The following is an 8032-nucleotide window of genomic DNA, read 5'->3' as shown; positions in this document are numbered from 1 at the left end:
AAACAGTTAAAGGAGGAGATTTTATCTTTGTAGGGAAACTTTAAGATCTTGGAATCACAGGTGCAGCATGGGGATCAGAAAATTGATACCATAGGGAAATCACTAGAAACACTTGCAGCTCAGGAAATTCTGGCTTTACAACAGATAATGATAAAGAGATTTGAAATGATTGAGGAAATTATTGGAGCTGATGAACAGGATGAGAAAACACAAGGGCAGGATACAATGTCACCACTGGTTGTAAGAACTAGTTTATCTAGGAATTTAGTGACATACTCTGTAATTTACTCTGACAAAGCATCAACTTCTAAAGGCTGAAAGGAAGCCAAAGAAGGTAGGTGGATGCCAACAGGAATGAATGTTCTAAAGGAAATTAAGCATGCTGTCATTACTTTGGCTTACACTCTACAATTGTTAAGAAAATGATAAGGACTTGGGCTCCTAATATGTCAGGGATACACACAATTTTTTCTCCAAGTTAGCATTAGTTATGTTAGAGAATGTATCTTCCTTGCTGTTTGAAATTTATTTCAGAGAAGAATCTAAACATATGGAACAGTAAGGGAGAGAAAAGGGTGTGGAAGTTTCCCAGGATCAAATTCTTGGCATAGGAGCATATGCTGATCCACAGGTCCAAGTTTTTTATGATGAAGAAGTATTGTCCCTATGCTGTAAAGCAGTTTTGAATGCTTGGGATAGAATACCAGAACTAGAGAGAATGATCGAGTCATATACCAGGGCTAGGCAGGGACAGGAAAAACTCTATACTGACTTTTTGCAAAGATTAATTAAGGCTCTGGACATAGGAGTAACAGACCCAGAAGCAAGATGGATAATTCTTGAATCACTGGCTTTTGAAAATGCAAACTTTGAATGCAAAAAGATAATTGGGCCTTTAAGGTCTAGATCAGTACCTTTGGATGAATGTATTCAGCAAACCATAAATTTTCAGATGTTTAACTATGACGATGAATCTTGGTTAGGAGAGGCAATTTCAAAAGAAATGGGGGTACATCAACCTGCCAAATGTTTTAACTGTAGAAAATTAGGACACTTGAAAAGGGATTTCTAGGAATAATACCTCATCTGAGAATGGCAAGAATAGGAAACCTCAGCCTTCAGGTATAGGTAGGAGGCATGGTAAAGGATGACATTGGACCAATGAATGCAGATTAACTACAGACAGACAAGGCAACCAGATATCATTGGAAAACTCCTTGAGGGGCCTCTCACAGGCTCCCAACAAAAGTGACCAGTCATTTCTAGTAACCATGGAGGACATGTCACACCAGGAAAATTAAAAACTCTAGAACCTCCTGTGCAAGACCGTAAGATTCTAAATGATGGCTCAAATTTGGGGGTAAGTCAGAAATTCAAATAGGAAATAAGAAGCATATATTTTGGCAAACCTCTATAAATGATCAGAGACCAAAACTGAGAGTGCATATAAATGAAATTGGAATTGTTGGCTTGATAGACACAAGGGTGGATGTGAGTATCATTACTCCAGAATCATGGCATCCAGATTGATCTCTTCAAGAGGCAGATGTTCAATTACTAGGAATTAGAACCATATCTCAAGTTAAACAAAGCACGATATGGGTTGACTGTATTGGGCTAGAAGGTCAAAAAGGAAAGCTAAAGCCATATGTAGCTGATATGGCAATAAATTTATGGGGCCATGACTTTCTACAGTAATGGAATACCCAGATTAACAGGAACTCATAATTCTGTGAAGGATGTAATCAGGTACTATGCACAAAGGTCACAAGTCATTCAGGCTGTACAAGAGCATAAAGCAACTAACAAGCCTTTAGGGTTACCAACAACCCTACCTTTAAAATGGCTAACTGAGAAGCCAATACGTGTTAAGCAATGGCCTCTAGCTGAAGAAAAATTGCAGGATTTAGAATGATTGGTACAGGAGCAATTAGATGCTCAACATATTGGGGAGTCAACTAGCCCTTGGAATTCTCCTGTGTTTATTGTAAAAAAGAAATCTGGTACAGGGAGAATAGTGACAGATCTAAGGGCTTTCAACAAGGTAATTCAACCTATGGGCCCTCTACAGTCTGAAATTCCTCTGCCTTTTCTGTTACCAAAAGGATGGCCTCTTATAGATATTGATTTGAAAGATTGCTCTTCACTATACCTTTATAAGAAAAGGATAGAGAAAAATTTGCGTTCACTTAAAATAATGCTCAGCCTACTGGAGATAACTGTGGACTATCCTCCCACAGGGGATGCTCAATAGCCCAACCCTGTTTCAATACTTTGTGAGTCTGACATTAGAAATAATACGTAGGTAATTCCCTAATTCTATAATTTACCATTACATGGATGACTTTTTGCTATCTGATTCAAACATAGATACTTTAGAAAGAATGTTTGAGGAAGTAAGATAGTTTTGCCTAACTGGGGATTACAAATTGCTCCTGAAAAGAGTCATAGAGGAGATTCTGTTAATTACCTAGGTTAAAGAATTGGCCTACAGAAAATTAGAACACAAAAGGCACAAATTAAGAGAGACTGTTTACAGACACTTAATGACTTTCAAAGATTGTTGGGAGACATTTCCAATCTACTACTGGCTGTTGTTATAACACCTTATCTAATAATTCATTTAAACAAAACCTTAGATAGTGATAAAGATTTGTATAGTCCCAAAGAATTAACAGCTGAAGCAGAAAAGGAACTGACAATGGTTGAGGAAAAATTACAGGAGGCACATGTGGATCACGTGAATCAAACCTTAGTTGTATTCTAGTTAAATTGTCTTGCAGAATTTCTCCTATGGGAATTTTAATGCAGAGGGAAGATATTATTTTATAATGGATCTTTTAAACACACAAACCAAGTAAAAAATTAAAAACTTATGTGTAAAAGGTCTCTGAATTAATTATAAAAGGTAAACTGAGGTTTACGAGTTACCCACCCAGCACGGAGACCAGATCTCGGTGCCAGGAGAGCCAACATTGGTGTGAGTTTCTGACCCTGCAGCACCAGCCAGGGACAGGGAACTCAGAAGTTCCTCAACCCCCTATCCTTCTTGCGCTCACTGCAGGGCATCTACTCCCTGCATATTGCCTCTTTCTTCCTATGCCACTCAGCTTACATCCAGAACCCTCCCCACTTTGGCCCCCCTGCCCTCTTTGGACACATAACATCACCCAGCTCAGACTGTCTGGGCGCTGGGTCTGAATCCTCAGGGCAACCAAGCGGGCGGGAGTTCCTTTGTTTCAATAGCCTGCCTGCACCAAGCAAGGTAGGCGCTTTGTTTACGAGCTACCCAACAAGCACAAAGATCTGATCTCTGCGCCAGGACAGCCATCACTGGGGAGAGCAATCACTGGGAAGGTACATCAGTAGGCAAGGAGACCTGATCCTGTAAAAGTAGATCCATAGGGGAGCATTCGGAGGAAGAGATGGGCAGACACCAATGCAAGAATTCACCCAGCAATCTGAAAAGCAACATGAAACCACCAGAACCCAGCGACCTCATATCGGGAGGACATGAAGACCTTAATCAAGAAGAAGTAGAAAAGATTGACTTCAGGAGAGGTGATTGACGCCCTTAAACAACATGTAAAGAATGTCCTTATAGAAATGGATGAGAAATATAACAGAAAATTTGAAGAATTGAATAAATCAGTGAATGATACCCTAGAAAACCAAGGGAAAACAATCAAACAGATAAGGGAAACAATTCAAGACCTGAAAGCTGCAATGGAGGCAAAGAAGAAAATACAAGCAGAGGGCCAGCTGGACATGGAAAATTTAAGAAAACAAACAGAGACTACAGAATACAAGAGATAGAAGAAAGAATCTCAGATTCTGAAGACACCATAGAGAAAATAAACACAGTGATCAAAAAAAAACAGCAAGTCCAACAAACTTTCATCACAAAATAATCAGGAAATCTGGGACACAACAAAAAGACCAAACGTAAGAATAATAGGAGTAGAAGAAGAAGAAGAAGTGAAGCTCAATGGTCCAGAAAATATATTTAATAAAATTATAGAAGAAAACTTTCCCAATCTAAAGAAAGATAAACCTATGAAAGTTCAAGAAGCATACAGAACACCGAATAGGCTGGATCAAAAAAAAAAATCCCCTCGTCATATAATAATCAAAACACAAAGCATACAGAGGAAAGAAAGAATATTAAGAGATGCAAAGGAAAAAGGCCAAGTTACTTATAAAGGTAAACCTATCAAACTTACACCTGACTTCTCTATGGAAACCATGAAAGCCAGAAGGTCCTGGATAGATGTACTGCAGAAACTGAGAGACCATGGATGCAAGCCCAGACTACTATACCCAGCCAAGCTTTTGTTCACTATAAATGGAGAAAATAAAATTTTCCAGGATAAAACCAAATTTAAACAATACGTAGCCACAAATCCAGCCTTACAGAAAGTAATAGAAGGAAAATCACTAACCAAGGAGTCCAACAATGACCACAATAACTCAGACATCTAGAGACCCTTCACCAACACAACTCAAAGAAGGGGAACACACAAATTCTACAACTAAAAAAGTGGCTGGAGTTAACAATCACTGGTCATTAATATAACTTAATGTGAATGGACTCAACTCATCTACAAAAAGGCACAGGCTAAGAGATTGGATACAAAAACAGGATCCAACATTCTGCTGTTTACAAGAAACACACCTCAACCACAAAGACAGGCACCTACTCAGAGTAAAGGGCTGAGAAAAGGCTTATCAAGCAAATGGACCTAAGAAACAAGAAGGTGTGGCCATACTAATCTCTAACAAAGTTGACTTCAATCTTAAATCAATCAGAAGAGATGGAGAGGGACATTTTATACTCATAACAGGAACAGTTCATCAGGATGAAGTCTCAATCCTGAATATCTATGCCCTTAATATAAAAGCATGCACGTACATAAAAGAAACATTGCTAAAACTCAAGGCAGCCATCAAACCACACACACTAATAGTAGGAGACTACAACACTGCTTTCTCACCAATGGACAGGTCAATCAGACAGAAACCTAACAGAGAAATAAGAGAATTAATGGAGGTAATGAAGCAAATGGACTTAACAGACATCTATAGAACATTCCACCCCAATCGGAGAGTATATACCTTTTTCTCTGCAGCTCATGGAACCTTCTTGAAAATCGAACACATAGTCAGTAACAAAGCAAACATTCACAGTTACAAAAAAATATTACTAACCACCTGTGTCTTATCAGACCACCATGGATTAAAGTTAGAATTCAACAACAATGCTACCCCCAGAAAGCCTACAAACTCATGGAAACTGAACAGTCAACTACTGAACCATACCTGGATTAAGGAAGAAATAAAGAAAGAAATTAAAGTCTTCCTTGAATTCAATGAAAATAAAGAAACAACATACTCGAACTTATGGGACACTATGAAATCAGTCCTAAGAGGAAATTTCATAGCACCAAGTGCCCACTTAAAGAAAACAGAGAAAGCACATATTGGAGACTTAACAGCCCACCTGAAAGCTCTAGAAAAAAAAGAAGCAGACTCACCCAGGAGGAGTAGAAGACTGCAAATAATCAAACTGAGGGCTGAAATCAACAAAATAGAAACACAGAAAACAATCCAAAGAATCAATGAAACAAAAAGCTGGTTTCTGGAGAAAATCAACAAGATTGATAAACTCCTATCCAAACTAATAAAATGGCAGAGAGAGAATATGCAAATTAATAAGATCAAAAATGAAAAGGGGGACATAACCACGGACACAGAGGAAATTCAGAGAATCATTAGATCTTACTACAAAAGCCTGTATGCCACAAAACTGGAAAATGCAAAGGAAATGGACACTTTTTTAGATGAATACCATATACCAAAGTTAAACTAGGATCAGGTGAACAATCTAAATAGACCTGTTAGTCACAAAGAATTAGAAGCGGTTATCAAAAACCTCCCTACCAAAAAAAACCCAGGACCTGATGGTTTCAATGCGGAGTTCTACCAGAACTTCCAAGAAGAACTAATACCTATACTCCTTAATGCATTTCACAATATAGAAACAGAAAAGGCATTGCCAATTTCCTTTTATGAAACTACAGTTACTCTGATACCAAAACCGCATAAAGACTCAACCAAGAAAGAGAATTATAGGCCAATATCACTCATGAACATTGACGCAAAAATCCTCTACAAAATACTGGCAAAGCGAATCCAAGAACACATTCGAAAAATTATCCATTATGATCAAGTAGGCTTCATCCCAGAGATGTAGGGCTGGTTCAACATACGAAAATCTATCAATGTAATCCAGCATATAAATAAACTGAAAGAAAAAAACACATGATCATTTCATTAGATGCTGAAAAGGTATTTGACAAAATCCAACATCCCTTTATGATAAAAGTATTGGAGAGATTAGGGATAAAAGGGTCATACCTAAATATAATAAAAGCTATATATAGCAAGCCGACAGCTAACATAAAATTAAACGGAGAGAAACTCAAAGCCATCCCACTAAACTCAGGAACACGAGAAGGATGTCCACTCTCTTCATACCTCTCCAATATAGTGCTTGAAGTTTTAGCAATAGCAATAAGACAACAAGGGGATTCGAATTGGGAAGGAAGAAGTTAAACTTTTGTTATTTGCAGATGATATAATAGTGTACATAAGCGACCCCCAAAACTCTACCAAAGAACTGCTACAGCTGATAAAGAGCTTTAGTAATGTGGCAGGATACAAGATCAACTCCAAAAAATCAGTCGCCCTCCTATACACAAAGGATATGGAAGCAGAGAGGGAAATCAGAGAAGATTCACCTTTCACGATAGCCATAAACAGCATAAAATATCTTGGGGAAACTCTAACCAAGGAAGTGAAAGATCTATTTGACAAGAACTTTAAGGCATTGAAGAAAGAAATTGAGGAGGAAACCAGAAAATGGAATGAGCTCTTTTGCTCTTGTATTGGGAGGATCAACATAGCAAAAATGGCAATTCTAGCAAAGGCAATTTATAGATTCACTGCAATCCCCATCAAGGTCCCATCAAAATTCTTCACAGATCTTGAGAGGACAATAATCTTCTTTATATGGAAAAACAAAAAAACCCAGGACAGCAAAAACAATCTTATACAATAAAGGAACTTCTGGAGGCATTGCCATCCCTGACTTCAAACTCTATTACAGAGATACCATAGTGAAAACAGCGTGGTACTGGCATAAAAACAGAGAAGTCGACCAATGGAATCATATAGAAGACCCAGTTTTTAACCCACAAACCTATGAACACCTCATTTTCAATAAAGGAGCTAAAAGTATACAATGGAAGAAAGAAAGCATCTTCAACAAATTGTGCTGGCACAACTGGATGTCAACCTGTAGAAGAATGAAAATAGACCCATATCTATCACCGTGCACAAAACCAAGTCCAAATGGATTAAAGACCTCAATATCAGCCCGAACACACTGAACATGATAGAAGAGAAAGTGGGAAGTACCCTACAACAGATGGGCACAAGAGATCGCTTCCAATGTATAACTCCAGCAGAACAGACATTAAGGGCATCATTGAAAAAATGGGACCTACTGAAACTGAGAAGCTTCTGTAAAGCAAAGGACACTGTCACTAAGACAAAAAGGCAACCTATTGACTGGGAGAATATTTTCACTAACCTGCAACAGACAAAGGTCTGATCTCCAAAATATATAAAGAACTCAAGAAACTAGACTTTAAAATGCTAATTAACACAATTAAAAACTGGGGCACTGAACTGAACAGAGAATTCTCAACAGAAAAAGTTCAAATGGCCAAAAGACACTTAAGGTCATGCTCAACCTCCTTAGCCATCAGGGAAATGCAAATCAAAATAACTTTGATATATCATCTTACATCTGTCAGAATGGCTAAAATTAAAAACACCAACGATAGCCTTTGCTGGAGATGTTGTGGAGGAAGGGGTACCCTCATCCATTATTGGTGGGAATGCAAACTTGTGCAAAAACTTTCGAAATCAGTGTAGCAGTTTCTCAGGAAATTCAGGATCAACCTAC

The sequence above is a fragment of the Microtus pennsylvanicus genome, chromosome 10 (assembly GCF_037038515.1).
Source record: "Microtus pennsylvanicus isolate mMicPen1 chromosome 10, mMicPen1.hap1, whole genome shotgun sequence".
Taxonomy (NCBI): Eukaryota; Metazoa; Chordata; class Mammalia; order Rodentia; family Cricetidae; genus Microtus; species Microtus pennsylvanicus.
The sequence above is the reverse complement of the archived record's forward strand: the minus strand, read 5'-3'. Positions refer to the sequence as shown.